The sequence below is a fragment of the Cervus elaphus genome, chromosome 3, assembly GCF_910594005.1.
Source record: "Cervus elaphus chromosome 3, mCerEla1.1, whole genome shotgun sequence".
NCBI lineage: Eukaryota > Metazoa > Chordata > Mammalia > Artiodactyla > Cervidae > Cervus > Cervus elaphus.
The window spans coordinates 47,170,374-47,187,294 of record NC_057817.1 but is presented as its reverse complement, the minus strand read 5'-3'; the positions used below and the strand labels follow the sequence as shown (position 1 = coordinate 47,187,294).

The 16,921-nt window shown below is 43.6% G+C and overlaps 1 long non-coding RNA gene across 1 annotated transcript; it reads right to left on the bottom strand.

The window, feature by feature from the left end:
* Window positions 1–395: 395 nt before the first annotated feature.
* LOC122678488 lies at window positions 396–13,015 on the bottom strand. The gene is made up of 3 exons (XR_006336163.1): window positions 12,856–13,015; window positions 2,316–2,405; window positions 396–465 (listed from the first exon to the last, which is right to left on the bottom strand). It is a non-coding gene; the product is annotated as an uncharacterized LOC122678488 (long non-coding RNA).
* Window positions 13,016–16,921: the final 3,906 nt, after the last annotated feature.

Here is a 16,921-nt window from a genome sequence, read left to right as displayed (position 1 = left end):
TTGTTGATCTTCATCAGGGCATGTGGAATCTTTAGTTATGGCATGCAAACTCTTAGTTGCAGCATGTGGGGTCTAGTTCCCTGACCAGGGATGGAACCCAGGCCCCCTGTGTTGTGCATGTGGAGTCTTAACCACGACCATCAGGCAAGTCTCTGAAGTTCTCTGATTTCAAAAAAGTTAAGAAAAATCCTTCTGAGTGACAACCATGGGGTTTTCTTCATGGATAAGTGGACCTCACAAAGGACTTCCTAACCCAATCCACTCTTGTGTGGTCCCATCCCAAGTGCTCCAGGACACAGCAGTCTCCCTGGGAGAATGTGCCTCCCTCTGGCCTCACACAGGTTCTTCTTGACCTTGGTGTCAACTCAGAACCCACACTCCAGCAGGGATCCACTCGGCCTCATTGTCACCAGGTCAGATGTTCTCAGAGAGTCAGTGTTCTCAACCAGAGGAACCCCAACGCAACTTTAAAGGGGAAGAAAATAACATTTATCATGTTGTAGAAAATAAAGGACTTTAAAAAGGCAAGAGGCAAAACAAACTTTGGGTGCAATACCTAACCGACAAGTACAAGCTGTAATAAGCAATAAGCACTTGGGGAACCAGGCAGTCCCCTGACTTGGTGGGGAATGGCTGTGACTACCGAGACGAGACCATTAGTACATGGCAGGTACAGTTGTTTCTTCAGGGTCAATTCAGCACTGTAGTTATTAAAAACAAAACAAAACGTTGAGTCATTGGGGAGTGAATTGAATCAATAGAAGTCATCCTTTCAGCTTGACAGTTGCTTTACATCCAAGTCCCCATTGGCCTCTTGGCCCCCCGGGGGCAGCATGAGGGTCCTAGGCCCCAACATTCAAGTATCACCTTGTTTCCTTGTCTCTATAAGGTTTGAGAGACCAACTAGTCTTATGAGAGACTCTGTGTGTGTGTGTGTATGTGCGTGTGTTTATGTGTGTAAAACCTATCTTTTCTGCCACCTCTGCTAAGTCGCTTCAGTCGTGTCCGACTCTTTGTGACGCTATAGACTGTAGTCCTCCAGGCTCCTCTGTCCATGGGATTCTCCTTGCAGGAATACCGGAGTGGGTTGCCATGTCCTCCTCTAGGGGATGTTCCCAACCCAGGGATTGAACTTGCGTATCTTGTGTCTTCTGCATTGGCCGGCATGTTCTTTACCATTAGCACTAGCTGGGAAGCCCCAGTTGAATACTAATTCTGTAAGATTCCTCTGTGGTCATCTGGGTGTTACTCTCATGCATATTTCCCAGGAGCCCTGGTCTCATCACTTCTGGGTAGATATAGGTCACTATGACCCAATCTCAATAACAACCTTTGGTGATCGGATTATAAATTCATAACCCCTCAAAGAAACTCTTTGAGGGCAAGGTACAGAGACTATTTTGAATTTCTGAGAACAATTAGAAGCTCTGAGTTCCGTCTCTAATTTTTTCCAAAGCCCCACCCTATGACTACACCAAGAGGGTTCAGTATTTGTCCCCTGGGGAATAATTTGTTGGCTTGTGGACTTAAAAATTCCTATGGAGTGAAAAGGAGTGGATACCCACACATATCACCCCACCAAGGAACCCTAAGGCCCTGAGCCCTAAGACAACCTCATTCTGACCCTAATTCCATCAGTTTGCTTAGATCCCTAGGAACTCAGATTCTAATGGTTCTCGTTCATTCAGCTGAATGCTAGTCCCTGCAGGGCTCCTGGAGTGGGTGGGAGTAGGGATTAAAAATAAAAAATGTGCCTTTTTGTAGGAAGGAACTGCATAAATCTTCAAAGGCTTTAGATCTACAAATATTTTCAGCACAGAGCAGGACTCAGTCTGCAGGAGGTGATAAAAAGGGGAAAGCATTAGTTGCTGAGTTGTGTACGACTCCTAAGAATCAGCCTACACTGAAGGAGACCCAGGTTCAATCCCTGGGTCAGGTAGATCCTCTGGAGGAGGAACTGGCAACCCACTCCAGTATGCTTGCCAGGGAAATTCCATGGACAGAGAATTCTGGCAGGCTATAGTCCATGAGGTTGCAAGAGTCGGCACAAATTAGCGACTAAACCATCACCTTTTCGACCCCATGGACTGTAACCCGCCAGGCTCCTGGAATTCTCCAGGCAAAAATGTTGGAGTGGGTAGCCATTCCCTTCTCCAGGGGATCTTCCTGGCCCAGGGATTGAGCCCAGGTCTCCCACATTGCAGGAAGATTATTCACCTTCTGAGACACCAGAGAAGCTCCACAGTAGATGATAAATGAATATTAAATTGAATGAAGAGCTGACTCTCAGGGTGCACCTTGGTTTGACAACTTACTTTAGCATCACCAATTCTCTGTAGGGTATGTAGGTTTTTTGTTCTTGTTTGTTTGTTTCCAATTCTGGAATTCTTAGAATTCCTGGAATTCTGGGGAACAAAGAAAAGATTGTTAGATGGGGAGATTCTGCTCCATGACTCTCTGCAGACAATTTACAAAGCAGATGGATGGTTCTGTGGTTGACCAAACCACAGATGAGTTCCTTAGGGACCGATATGGAATGCATATCTAAGGCTTACTTGATTAGGCCTGTTCCAATATAATTTATGGTGTTAAGAGATGTTTCCAAAACATAGTATTCCAGAAGTCTATCTTGGAGCCTAGAGTTTCTCAGGGGGAGAAAAGCCTCCTTTCATATAATGGACTCTTAGTTGCTTTGCTGTAGAGAAGCTAACATTCTTAATAAAAAACATGTGAGTAAGGGATGACCTTGGAAGGATCTCAGAGAGATCCACTCCCCATTTTCCCCACCCCCACCCCACCGAGTTGTTAGGTGCCTTGTTGCATCCTCTTTGAGTCCACGTTCCTTTCCTCCAGAGCACAGGCCTGGAGTGTCCATATCAGAGTATTTATCCATGTGTTTGTTTGATTACGGTTTACTCTCCTTCTCTAAGATCCATAGGTGCAGGAATTGGGTATGATTTTAGTGACTATTGAGTTTGCAGCACTTGGTATAGTATATGGCCCGAAGTCAACACTGAATGAACCAGGACTTCTGTGAATGAACTTGCGCTCTGTTTAAGAGTCTTCAGTGTCACAGTCATAATGCACTTGCTGCTATTTGCTTTGTCACCATGCAATTCTACTCACTCTCGACACTATTAAAAATAGGTACACTGGGGATATATATACACACACATACACATATGTATACATTATTATATACAGATGTATATATATATATATGTTTGCATATGTATGTGTGATGTATACACATGTGTATATCTATGTGCATATATATGTGTGTGTGGGCATGTTATATGTACATACACATCTCTGTGTGTGTGAACGTGTGTGTATATCTGGCAAAATCATAGAGACAAATGGCAAACTGAGAAATATATGCAGTAAATATGACAGTATGTTAATATTCTTATTATGTAGTAGGGAACATCAGTTAAATAAAAGAAAAAGAAAGAGTTTAGCTATTTGGAGTTGCCAAGAGCCTCTTATGTGCAGTACAGCTGTACCGTGGGATCATTTGGGAGCTTAGACAAACCCTCATGCCTGGGCCTCATCCCCAGATAGGTGTGGGTGTGGCCTGGGCAACAGCAGTTTCTTTTTTTTTTTCATTTATTTTTATTAGTTGGAGGCTAATTACTTTACAATATTGTAGTGGTTTTTGTCATACATTGACTTGAATTAGCCATGGATTTACATGTATTCCCCATCCCGATCCCCCCCCCACCTCCCTCTCTACCCGCTCCCTCTGGGTCTTCCCAGTGCACCAGGCCCGAGCACTTGTCTCATGCATCCAACCTGGGCTGGTGATCTGTTTCACCCTAGATAATATACATGTTTTGATGCGCAACAGCAGTTTCTAAGAACCACTCAAGAGATGCCAATACGGAGCCAGGATAGTGAAGGGCTGGTTGAGGACCAGACAGTCAGTCCTTTTGGAGCAGATTTTGTTACCTTTGTGAAGACTCACTCTATGTCTCAGGTGGGTGGTACCCCTTCCTCCAGGCAAAGTGCTTCAGGGATGGGGCCTTTCCTTGTGGTTTGACAAAGAGAATGAGTTGGAAAGGAACCCAGGATCCTTTCTGAAGCAAAGCAATCAAGATTTTGACCCCCTTTTTTTTGAGATTCAACCTTCCAGTGGATTGAGATGGTCCCAGGGAAGGTCCATCACCAGGAAAAGATCCCAAGAAAAGTCTTTCATGAGAGAAGGGGGCATCTGATAATCTGGGCCCAATATGAGGCCACATTTTAATGATTAAAATGGTGACAGAGGCTATTTTACCCTCAGTAATGTTGTTGACCTGGTTATGTGTGTTTAGCCTGCAAATAGGTCGCCTACAGTGACGAATTGTCCCATCAGGATGACATGGCTGGGGGAGCGTCAGTTCTCTAGTGGGAAGATAGGTAGTCGGCTAGCAAAAACCCAACAAATGTGCATCCTTCTTTCAGCTAGTTGGTGAACTCCTTGAGGGCAATGACTCTGCTTGGCTCTCCAGCTTCAACCTTCTTTGAAGGGACTATGAGTGCGGTTAATTATCAGCTTGTTCTACTTCTTTTTCAGTTGAGGCTTTGCCTTAGATTTCTGCTCAGTTTCCTTGCCGCTAAATTATCTTCCTGGACTTGTGAGGGATACCTTGTTGGAAAAAGGAAAGGTGTTCACACAGAAGTACCTGCTTTATGCCGAGCGGGAAAGACAAAAGGGACCTCAGTTGTGGCGTTCAGCTTCCAGGACCCCTTGAGCAATGGGGGAAGAGGCTGCTGGCACACCACTGGAAGACAGAATTCAGTCCAAGTCTCAACAATCCTTGAAGTCCTTTGCATGCTCTTAGAGAGTCTGAATGAGTGTCACTTAAGATGTGGTGAGAAGCTGAAATGGAAACTATTACATCAAAACATTTCATTTGGTGGGGGGGACTGTTGGAAAAAATCTTAATTTTTTTTTTAAGGAACAAAGAGAAGTTGATGAAAGGATTTGGGGTTATAATGACCAAAGTCTCCACTGTCTCCCTTCTCTCCCCACCCTTCTTCCAAAATGGAGAAAAGAAATGAAGCCAGAGAAATGTCTTAAATATTGTCAGTCTGGCAGGCCAAGCTTTTAGCTAGGACAGCATGTAGTAGTAATACCTTTTAATTACAGTTGTACAATTATAAATAGGAAAGAAATGAAAAGATGAAGATGCGGTTTGTAATGAAATTACCATAAATACCATGGCAAGCTTTAAAGTCGTCACAAAAATCCATAATACCAAAACATGAATGTGGAGGTTAACTTCTACGAAGGGTTGAAATTAAAATTTTGTGGATTTGTGGTCTTCCTTGTTAGCTTGGTATTTCCTCCTAAGTACACACAAGCACCATTATTTTGCAGACACAAACAGACTTTTAAAAAGTCAGAGTCCTGGTTGGCAACTCACGTCCTCCAAGCCACTTGGGCAAGCTGACATAGAAATGACTTGGGTTCCCAAGGCAAATGGTAGAAACATCAAAAGAAATCTAGTCCAACTGCCTGGACGGTTTTGATTATTTCTCCTTTTTGTAAGCAGGCGTGTATTTTGTTTGTGATACACAAGTTTATCTTGCAGTCTTTCTTTAAAGACCCATTTTACCTCCCACTGAATGGACACATTTTTATGACTGAGGATAGGGAATCATAATTGTGAACTGCTGCATCAGTCCTGAGGCGAATGTTAAGCTATTCGATGGGAGCCTTTAGACATTACTTCACCTTTTGGTGCCTTTGCTTTTCTCACAAGTTAGCTCCTGTTTGTTAAAATACTGCTAATGAGATCAACATCACGAGGTCAATTTCCATAAGCGTGTTTCCTAGCTGCACACTGCTAAGACATCTTGAAAACATGAAACCTTGATCAGAAGAGAGATCAAATAAATGAGTTTGGCTCACTCTATTGCAAACCTTTCTCCAACATTATGAAAATGCTTAACACATGTCCTAGTGATGGTAGATTGTGTTCTCTCTGCACATGACAAGAGACTTTTTTCTTTTTCTCAAGTGAGAACAGAGATTTTGCCACTTTTTACTGCCATTTAGCTTATGGGCTAGTGCAATCAAGAGGTATATTTTTATACCTCTGCTATGAATAAGAAATTATGCTGTGATGGCTATCTAGGATTAAAGATGGGACAGCAAAGTAAACTTGAGGATGCCAAATAGGGGAAAGTGTTGAGGAAAAAGGGCAGATTAGAGAAGGCTTTTTATGTGGACTTAAAAATCCAATGGATAAGGAAACCAGATTTGAAAGAGACACGTGCACCCCAATGTTCATCGCAGCACTGTTTATAATAGCCAGGACATGGAAGCAACCTAGATGCCCATCAGCAAACCAATGGATAAGGAAGCTGTGGTACATATACACTATGGAATATTACTCAGCCATTGAAAAGAATTCATTTGAATCAGTTCTAATGAGATGGATGAAACTGGAGCCCCTTATACAGAGTGAAGTAAGCCAGAAAGATAAAGAACATTACAGCATACTAACACATATATATGGAATTTAGAAAGATGGTGATGATAACCCTATATGCAAAACAGAAAAAGAGACACAGATGTACAGAACAGACTTTTGGACTCTGTGGGAGAAGGCGAGGGTGGGATGTTTCGAGAGAACAGCATGTATATTATCTATAGGGAAACAGATCACCAGCCCAGGTGGGATGCATGAGACAAGTGCTCGGGCCTGGTGCACTGGGAAGACCCAGAGGAATCGGGTGGAGAGGGAGGTGGGAGGGGGGATCGGGATGGGGAATACATGTAACTCCATGGCTGATTCATGTCAATGTATGACAAAACCCACTGAAATGTTGTGAAGTAATTAGCCTCCAACTAATTAAAAAAAAAAAAATCCAATGGATAATGGAGAGTAATTGAAGGTATTTGAGCATGAAAATGACATCATGAAAATGGTATTTGGGGATAAACTGAAAAGTAAATAAATTAGAAGCTGGTCACTGCCTGCCCTGGATACACCGTGGGGGCAGGAACAAAAGGACAATCACTTTTCCTTAGCTTGAGGCAATGGGAAACCGAAAGCCCAGCTACTAATGCCAATGGTGGGTGGGAAGCCTGGCTCCTGAGAATTCTCTCTTCCTTTCTCCCACTGCCTCTACCAACTGGGCTAGGTGATTTCCAGCGAGGGTTGCAGCTCTCCAAGCATTGCAGCACCGCAGGTGGAAGGAGAGGGAGGTTCTTGGAGTACAGCACCCCTTAGTTGAGGATGCCTGTAGCTGTGTGTGGTGGTGGTGGTGGAGTTAGAAATGGTTAAGAAGAAGTGGTCTCACTCCTTTCTGCCCCTTTCTAAACTCTCAGGAAACTATCAATCTGGATAACTTTGATTAGCCCCTCCATCTGATGCCACTTGCTAGCCAAGAGGCTGAAATGCTGAATTCACTGGGGGAAAATAAGGAGAGATTGGAGGAGTCTGACTTTTACGAGGACCAGCTGAACAACCTATAACAAATAAAGTTAGAATTAATGGATCAGAGCATAAGAATATAAAATATGCATAATAAATATCTTCAAAGGAAAAAATATCAGAAATAGAAAAAAAGAAATGAGCAGTCCTAAAGAAGATCCTACCAGAGATACTGGGTAAGAAGAAGACAATAGATGAAGAACTCAGTAGAGGGATAGAATAGTAGAGTGAAAATCTTAGGTGAACTAATTAGTGAGCTGGAAGACCAAGCCTTTAGGCATCAGAAAGCGACAATAAGGAGAAAGACTGCCTAAAAGAAAAATTAAGAGAAAAGATAAGTATCAATGTAATCGGGATCCTAGAAAGAGAAAGGAGAAAGTAGTAAAGTATTATTTTGAGAACTTAGAACTCTGCATATGAAATATAGATAAAAGACTTTAGATCGAAAGGGTTTTCAGTAGAAAGAAAGAAAATGATACAGTAGAGATAAAGGAAAATCAACACAAGCCACATTATGAAGACACTGAAGAACCTAGAAAACAAGAAATTCTAGAAGATTCTTGAGAGAAAGAGAAAGACCTTGAAGGGAACAAGAATAAACTTCCATCACATCTCTCAACAGCAACACTCGATGCAAGGCAACAATGGAGTAATACTCTCAAAGTGCAAGTATGTTGTTTCTGGGGTTTTATACCTTGTTAAATTATCACTGAAATGCAAGGGGTGAAATGAAGATATTCTTAGCTATACAAGGTCTAAAAATGTTTGCCTCATAAAGACATGCTTTTACATGCTGCTGGAAGATGAAAAATCATTCTAGGATGCTAAGAATATAGGATATGTATCAGTCAGCCAGGGGACAAATCATTTTAGATGTTTCAAGTTGATTTAATGCAGGGAGTTGAATCCAAAGATGCTGAAAGAGTAAAAGGAAAAGGTGTTCTACTCAGAGCTCCAGGAGCTGCTATTACACCTGAGTTGGAGCCTCTGACCCCACACTTGAACTGGCTGCTGCGTGAGCTGCCCTGCCAGTGCTGCTGGAAGCATGGGGCTGACACTGGATTGGAGCCACCACTGATGCAGCAGAAGTACTGTCGGAAATGGAATGGCTCTGATCATCTCTCTACCTGCTGATCAGTGCAGGTGCCTCCTACTGGGAGAACCTAGCTAGAATTCAGTGAGCAAGGAAGTCTGGAAATGTAGAACCTTTTGCTTGCTCTTCTTCCAGAGAAGAATACAGAAGAATGCATATGGGACTAGAAGCCAAAGATGCATATCTAGCCTGGGAACTCAGGGTGTGTAAATAAAACTAGAAAAGTTAATTCTTGTCTAAATAAGGGGAACAAAGACAGAAGAAAGGCATGTCCACTATAATCTAGGACATAAATGAACAATACCAATATGGCAGGAAGATGAGAGTATGCTAAGATATGTGTGTTCTGGGTAAAGATATAGATATTGAAAAATGTAAGAAACTGATAGTGTTCAATCTCATTAGTCATTGTAGAAAAGATGACTAAAACAATAGTGAGATACCACTTTACAGACATCAGGATGGCAAGTATTATAAAATTGAATGACTCCAAGTATAGGCAAGAATTTGGTTAAAAAAAAAAGGAATCCTTGTGCATGTAACTGGTACAGTTATAATCTGACAGTACTGAATAGAAACTGAACATTTAGCCAAACCTCTCCTGGGAATACAGGCCAGAGAAACTCTTGTATCATAAAGGGACAGGAACAATGATGTCCATTGCTCTATGTGTGTGGTAGCAGACAGGTGGAGACTAAGAATTCAGATGCCTATCACTAGGAAATTGATTTAGTAAAACATGTGGGAGCTTACTATGGAATATGAACTAGGTATCTAAGAACATTATGAAAACAGAGAAACAAACGTAGTGCTAAGTGGAAATAGGAGGATAGAGAATAAGATGTATAGGAAAATGTTACTTGTGAAAAATAACATAATTCAGTCACATTGACAGTATAATTAGAAGTATAAATCTTTTTTCTGTTCAAACACATCAGTTCAGTTCAGTCGCTCAGTCATGTCTGACTCTCTGCGACCCCATGAATCGCAGGATGCCAGGCCTCCCTGTCCATCACCAGCTCCAGGAGTTTACCCAAACCCATGTCCATTGAATCGGTGATGCCATCCAGCTGTCTCATCCTCTGTCGTCCCCTTCTCCTCCTGCCCTCAATCTTTCCCAGCATTAGGGTCTTTTCAAATGGGTCAGCTCTTCGCATCAGGTGGCCAAAGTATTGGAGTTTCAGCTTTGACATCAGTCCTTCCAATGAACACCCAGAACTGATCTCCTTTAGGATGGACTGATTGGATCTTCTTTCAGTCCAAGGGACTCTCAAGAGTCTTCTCCAACACCTCAGTTCAAAAGCATTAATTCTTTGGCACTCAGCTTTCTTTATAGTTCAACTCTCACATCCATACATGACTATTAGAAAAACCATAGCCTTGACTAGATGACCTTTGTTAACAAAGTAATATCTCTGCTTTTTAATATGCTGTCTAGGTTGGTCATAACTTTCCTTCCAAGGAGTAAGCGTCTTTTAATTTCATGGCCGCAATCACCATCTGCAGTGGTTTTGGAGCCCCAAAAAATAAAGTCAGCCACTGTGTCCACCGTTTCCCCATCTATTTGCCATGAAGTGATGGGACTGGATGCCATGATCTTAGTTTTCTGAAGGTTGAGCTTTAAGTCAACTTTTTCACTCTCCTGTTTCACTTTCATCAAGAGGCTCTTTAGTTCTTCACTTTTTGCCATAAGTGTGGTATCATCTGCATATCTGAGGTTATTGATATTTCTCCCAGCAATCTTGATTCCAGCTTGTGTTTCTTCCAGCCCAGCGTTTCTCATGATGTACTCTGCATATAAGTTAAATAGGCAGGGTGATAATATACAGCCTTGACATACTTCTTTTACTATTTGGAACCAGTCTGTTGTTCCATGTCCAGTTCTAACTGTTGCTTCCTGACCTGCATACAGATCTCTCAAGAGGCAGGTCAGGTGGTCTGGTATTTCCATCTCCTTCAGAATGTTTCACAGTTTATTGTGATCCACACAGTCAAATATGGCTCAGCTATAAATAATATTTATGAAATAAAAAAATAAAACTAGCATATATATACCCAAAATCTCTACATAACATTTAAGGATACCAGAGTGAGTTGAATGTTAACCCCCAAAAGATATGCCCACATCCTGAAATTTGTGAATGTGATTTTTTTTTTTTAGAAAAAGAACCTTTGCAAAAGTAATTAAGTGAAGATCATAAGATGAGGTCATCCTGGATTATCTGGATGGGCCCTAAAATTAACAACAAGTGTTCTTAAAAGAGGCATACAGAGTATGTGAAGAAGACAGCCAGATGACAGGCAGAGACTGGAATGATGCAATCCCAGCCAAGGACATCTGGAACCTGCAGAAGCTGGACGAGGTAAGGAATGGGCTCTCCCCTTGGAACCTCCAGAGGGAGTATGAGCCTCCTGACACCTTGACCTTGAACTTCTGTACCTCCAGAGCTGTGAGAGGATGAATTTATGTTTTAAGCTACCATGTTGGAGGTAATTTGTTACAACAGCCACAGGGAACTAATCAGATGGCTTTTTAACCTTTATTTGATAGATTTCTAAAGCTGTTCATGAGATGAGTCAGTCTCATGAGTCAGCCAGGGGTCTGCAGGGACTCAGTACCAGTGGCAGGAGATTGCCCTGGTGACCTGAGCCCTGTACTCCTCTACCACACCATCCCTCCTTTCCCCTTAGAATCTGTTCTTATCCTGTGTATTGGTTATCCACTGCTGGGTAACAAATGACCCCCATATTCAGCAGCTTAAAACAACAAACATTTGTTATCTCACAGCTCCTATGGATTAGGAATCTGCATGGTGTGGCTTAGCTGAGTGCCTCAAACTTACCATTTCTTTAGAAGGCTACAATCAAGATCCCGGCCAGGGCTGAAGTCATCTCAAAGTAAGATTTGTTTTCAAGCTTACTCTCATGGCTGTTGGCAGGCCTCAGGTTCCCACTGGCTGGAGACATCTGTCTCATAACCCATGGGCTCCAGAGGGCTGTTCACTGTGTGGTAGTCTGTTTCCCCCAGAATGAGAGAGAGAGGGGCCAAAACAGAAGCTGTGATCTTTTATAACCCCATCTTGGAAGTGACATCCTGTTGCTTCTCTCTACTCTGTTCATTAGAAGTGAGTTACCCAATCCAGTCCCTGCTCAAATAGAGGGGAGGTTACACAAGGGGTGGGTACCAGGAGGCAGGAATCACCGAAGGCTGTCCAAGAAGTTGCCTAAAACACTCCTCGAGGGAAATGGAGAAACAGAGCACTGTCTCCTAGTAGGAAGTAGGATGTATACAAGTTGAGAGGAGCCATGGGAGTTCTTATGAGAAAACGTGTTGTAAGCAGAGTTTAACATTTACTCATACCTCAATCATTTCTCTCTGACCTCCTCTTTGGGTTCTAGTTTATTATCCAAACCAACTGAGCAAAAACTAAGTAACTGACTCCCATGCTTCTCACTTCTCCAGATTTCAGATTCCATCCCCTCCACAACCTGTTTGCTGTTGTTTACTTTCTGAAACCCTCGGGAGTTATTTTTTATGTTTTGTCCAGAGTTTATAGTAGTTAGTGGGAAGGTTGTTCTGTAAGCAGCTTACACCACCATAGTAAACATGGAAATCTATTTAAAATACATTTGATTAATGTTTGCAAATATGTCACCCTGGTTACAGTGGGAGGGAAAAGGATGAACAAGCCTAGGAATTGCTGGGTCAAAACGACTTGTTTGGGCTTTCATAAAAGACTCTAAGGGTTCTAAAATTCATGTTTCTTCCTGAAGTAGAAAGAATATGCACTGGGGAGCTTGGTGGATCTGGTTTAAAATCTGGTTCTACCATTACTAGCAGAGTGACCTTGTGCAACTGAATTAATCTGTGATTTAATTTCCTCATCTGTAAAGATTGAGTAAAAACATGTAAGTCTTTGGAATGTACAGGGTTAACCAAAACAATGTATGCGAAATGCATGCAGTGCCCTGCGTGGAACACAGGTGGCCTTCCTCAGAGCTCTTTAAGCTTTCCTTCCCTCCCTTCATTATCTAGTTATCCTGTAAGTGCATTGCGCCAACACATTTCGGCATTTGCTAGACCATCATCTAGAGCATCCCAGAAAGAAAACAGCTCAGCGAGAATGGCTGTCTTTGTAGGGGAAAGTGTGGTGTGCGCAGGGCTGGCTCCCAGCCTGGGATGCAGGGGTCAGTGGGGCTGCCGCCAGCCGTCTGCTGTGTTAGCCAGGGAGATCGACTCACAGCCCTCCTGGCACCTACTGCTGGCCTTGGGTAAACATAATTACAGTCTTTAAAAAGAGAAGAGGGAACACAACCAAGATCCCCACTCACCATGTAAACAGGATGTCCGCTGAATGGCAGCCATGGAGTTGTTTATGTTCTGTTCAGGGGACAATTGACAAAAGGCCTCTGGGAGCTTTATTGCTGCCTGGAGCAGTGGTCTGCCAGCCATGGAGGTGGCTGGGTTCTTCCCGGGTTTGTGAATGCTGAGTTTTAGCTGAGATCTCTGGGGCTGTGCTGTCTAGAACTGGATGCAGTCCTTTGGGATGCTGCTCAAAGGCCCTTTATACAGAGATGAGGGCGTTCTATGTCTGTGCTCAGCTTTCAGAGTGCCTCCTGTGAGCTGGAGGCTGACTGGTGGATGCCTTTATGAAATAATCCTCCTTGATAAGCTACCATTTACTCAGAGCAAGGCAGCAGGCCAAATACTTCATGTGGATTATCTATTCTTTTAACCCTCATCACAACCTTTGTGGTCATTTTATTGTCTTGAAGAGGCCCTGCAAAGATAAGCAACTGGATTAGAAGTCAATTCAGGTTTTAACTTTTTTTCACTAATTTATTTATCTGCTTTGTCTTTTCCGCCGTGCTGGGTCTTTGTTGCTGTGCATGGGCTTTCTCTAGGTGCAGAGAGCAGTGGCTGCTCCTTATTGTGGTGTGTGGGCTTCTCGTTGTGGTAGCTTCTCTTGTTGCAGAGCACAGGCTCTAGGCACACGGATTTCGGCAAGTTGCAGCAAGACTGCTTAGTAGTTGTGACGTGTGGGCTTTAGTTGCTCCGGGGCGTGTGGCATCTTCCCAGACCAGGGATGGAACCTGTGTCCCCTGAATTGGAAGGTAGACTCTTATCTACTGTACTACCAGGGAAGTCCATGAAATCAGACCAATTTTATCTAAACCTGTGTTTAATAGTAAGCTACATGAAGGCACGGACCTGTCAAGTTCAGCACTCCATCTCTAGAGCCCAGCATAGTGTGTGAGAAAACTTTTGTTGAATGAATAATTTGTTTAAAAATTCCACCAAAATACTGCTCTCCACTAATTTTGTTACCAAATCTAAGCTTTGTCGTCTCAGCTCACAACAGGCTAATAATTGGGAGATGAAGTGTTAAGGCAAGGAATAATGACTTGATTCAGAAAGCCATGCACCCGAGAAGATGGTGGGCTAGCGCCCTAGAGTACTGTCTTGAGGGGTGTGGATGCCAGTTTCTTTTCTAGAATGGTGAGGGGGAGAAGGTGAGGAAGTAAAGTAAAAAGGCCATAAATCTTGCAAAATTTCTCTTGACTTGGCCAACCTCGGGGAGGGGATGTGTTAACTCCTTCTTTTTCTGTAGCTCTTTGCAGATGGGCAGGGTCAGAATGTCTTCCTGTTAGCTGAACAAAGGTACTTAAGTTTAAGATTCAGGCAGAGGGGCAGATTCCCCAAGGCAGGCCATTAAGTATGCTTACACTATAAGACAACATCCCTTTAATGACTGTAATAACAAAAGCAATGAAAAGCAAAGATTGAAAGAATAGAAATAGACCCAACAGGAGTCATTTTCTGGGGAGCATATTTCCCCCTAGTAGTGAGAGTGTGTGGGGGCATGGTGTACTCCACACATTTCTTTTCTGGTGACACAGGGTGCTCATTGGTCAATACTGGCTGCAGTAGAGTCTTGGGAATGGATTGAGGCACCAAGGCAGTGACTACTTGGCCAAGCGTCTAACTGAGAAGCCAAGTTCTGTTGTAGTCCCATCTTCTCTGGAACTGAGGGCAGGGAAGGCATCTCTTGGGTCCATCCAATCCAGCCTCCTCCCAGGGCAGCAGAAGCAGTGAAAGGAGATGCTCATCTCAGTTGGCCTTTGTCTCTGGTGCACGAAGCCAGCCCTGGAGAGCAGTTTCGCAGCCCCTCTTCCCATTGCAGGAGGGTTTAAATGGAGTTGGGAAGATAGGCTGAGCAGATTTTCCAGGAATGCCAGGAGGTGATCCCTCTCCTTTTATAATTCCAGGTGCACCAGGTGAGTACCCAAGAGCCCTGTGGTCTCTGAATTCCTGAATAGAAGGGAGGGGCATGCTTGTTCTGAAGGATGGATTTTAATGTTAACATGCCCAGGTTCTGAATAGAGCATGGTCTTTATCCTAAGTCTAAGTTTTGATTAGAGGCAGATGCCACCTTCTCACTCTCTATTCAGGTCTCCTTCAGGGGAGGCACCTGAGTGCTGATCGTTCCACTGCCCAGAGCTGAGGTCCTAGTGACCTCCATATTGTTACTAAGCCTCAGGCAAGTGCAGATGGTTCTTTTCAGTGCCCAAAATGTCAGGATACCGCTGAAAAGTAAAAGCATGCCAAGGTTTGCCCAGACTGGTGTTATTTGGTTGATGCTAAAATGATGGAAAGGATGAGGTCTTGTGCTGTGTGTGTTCATTGTTGGTGGTGGATTCTTTTTTAAGCTTTATAACCATCACATTCCCTCTGTCCCAGATTCTGGACCCATTGGTTGATGGTATGTCCTGTTAGGATACACCAGACTCGCAGACAGGCCTGGGATTTCTGAGAGCAGTCTGGGACCAAAGGGATAATTCAGCATCCTTCTCAGTGGTCTCTTTTCTTTATGTTTATTCAATCCTGCACACAGCATGACCTCCCACCATCATGCTTCCTCTCATCATTCAGTCTCAGTGTCCAGTCTAGGCTCCCATTCCAGATGCTTCTCACAGAGAGTGTAGCCTTAGGAAGCAGGGTGGGTTGTGTAGCTCCCCTGGCATGCCAGTGTTTCACACCTCCTTTATCATGCCTTATGAGTTAGCAGCTCTCTTCATAAGAGAGGAATTTAGGCTGGAAAGAAACAGCCTGGGCCTCTCACCACCACTTCTGCCCACATTTTCTATGCCAGCTGGGTTGGCATTTCTACCTTCAGTCTGCTTGGTCCACTGCAAATTTGGGGCTTTATGTTCACATATGTGACCTGTTCCCTGAGCTTTCCTGGTATCTCAGATGGTAAAGAATCTGCCTGCAATACAGGAGATCTGGGTTCAGTCCCTGGGTCGGGAAGATCCCCTGGAGAAGGGCATGGCAACCCACTCCAGTATTCTTGCCTGGAGAATCCCACGGACAGAGGAGCCTGGCAGGCTACAGTCCACAGGGTCACAAAGAGTCAGGCATGACTGAGCACGCACACGCTCACTGGTCTCATGCCTGCTTCTACAATATGTGCTTGTACATGTGCATGCGCGCACACACACACACACACACACACACACACACACACACACACCACTTTAACTCCCTCAGTGCCTAAAGAATCCCCCATTTAGAGATATAAAGATCAAGTATCCTAAGAGAAGAATGGGTTATTTTCTTAGGGGCAGCACTTGTTAAATTAATTAACAATATCCTAGATATACGAGTCAGTTCAGTTCTGTTCAGTCACTCAGTCATGTCTGACTCTCTATGACCCCATGGATTGCAGTACACCAGGCCTCCCTGTCCATCATCAACTCCTGAAGCTTCCTCAAATTCATGTCCATTGAGTTAGTGATACCATCCAAACATCTCATCCTCTGTCATGCCCTTCTCCTCCTGCCTTCAATCTTTCCCAGCATCGGGGTCTTTTCCAATGAGTTAGTTCTTTGCATCAGGTAGCCAAAGTATTGGAGTTTCAGCTTCAGCATGAGTCATGAATATAATGATTCAAATTTGGAGAGCTCCTCTTTCTCACTATCAACCTTTCTTCCTTCAATTGCTCTTTCCATGACATTTTGAAGCTGGTTCCAGCTTTTCAGGTATAGATCTGATCGAGCTTCTGCAGAATGTTGCATTGGTCAGGCGTCAGGGATCACAGAAGTTCCAGTTGAAGCAATAGACTTGGAATAAAGTGATAAGCTTAGAATTAGGAGCTGCGCTGGAGCAACTTTGAGGAGATATCCCATGTCCAAGGGCAAAGGAGAAGCCCCAGCAAGATGGTAGGAGGGGCAAAATCACATTTAGAATCAAACCCCATACCCACCAGAGACGCTCAGAGGGCTCAAATAATCCTTGTGCAACCAGGACCCAGAGACCCCACAGAGACTGAGACAGAACTGTGTTTGAGTGTCTCCTGCGGAGGGATAGGTCAGCAGTGGACTGCCTCAGGGGCAG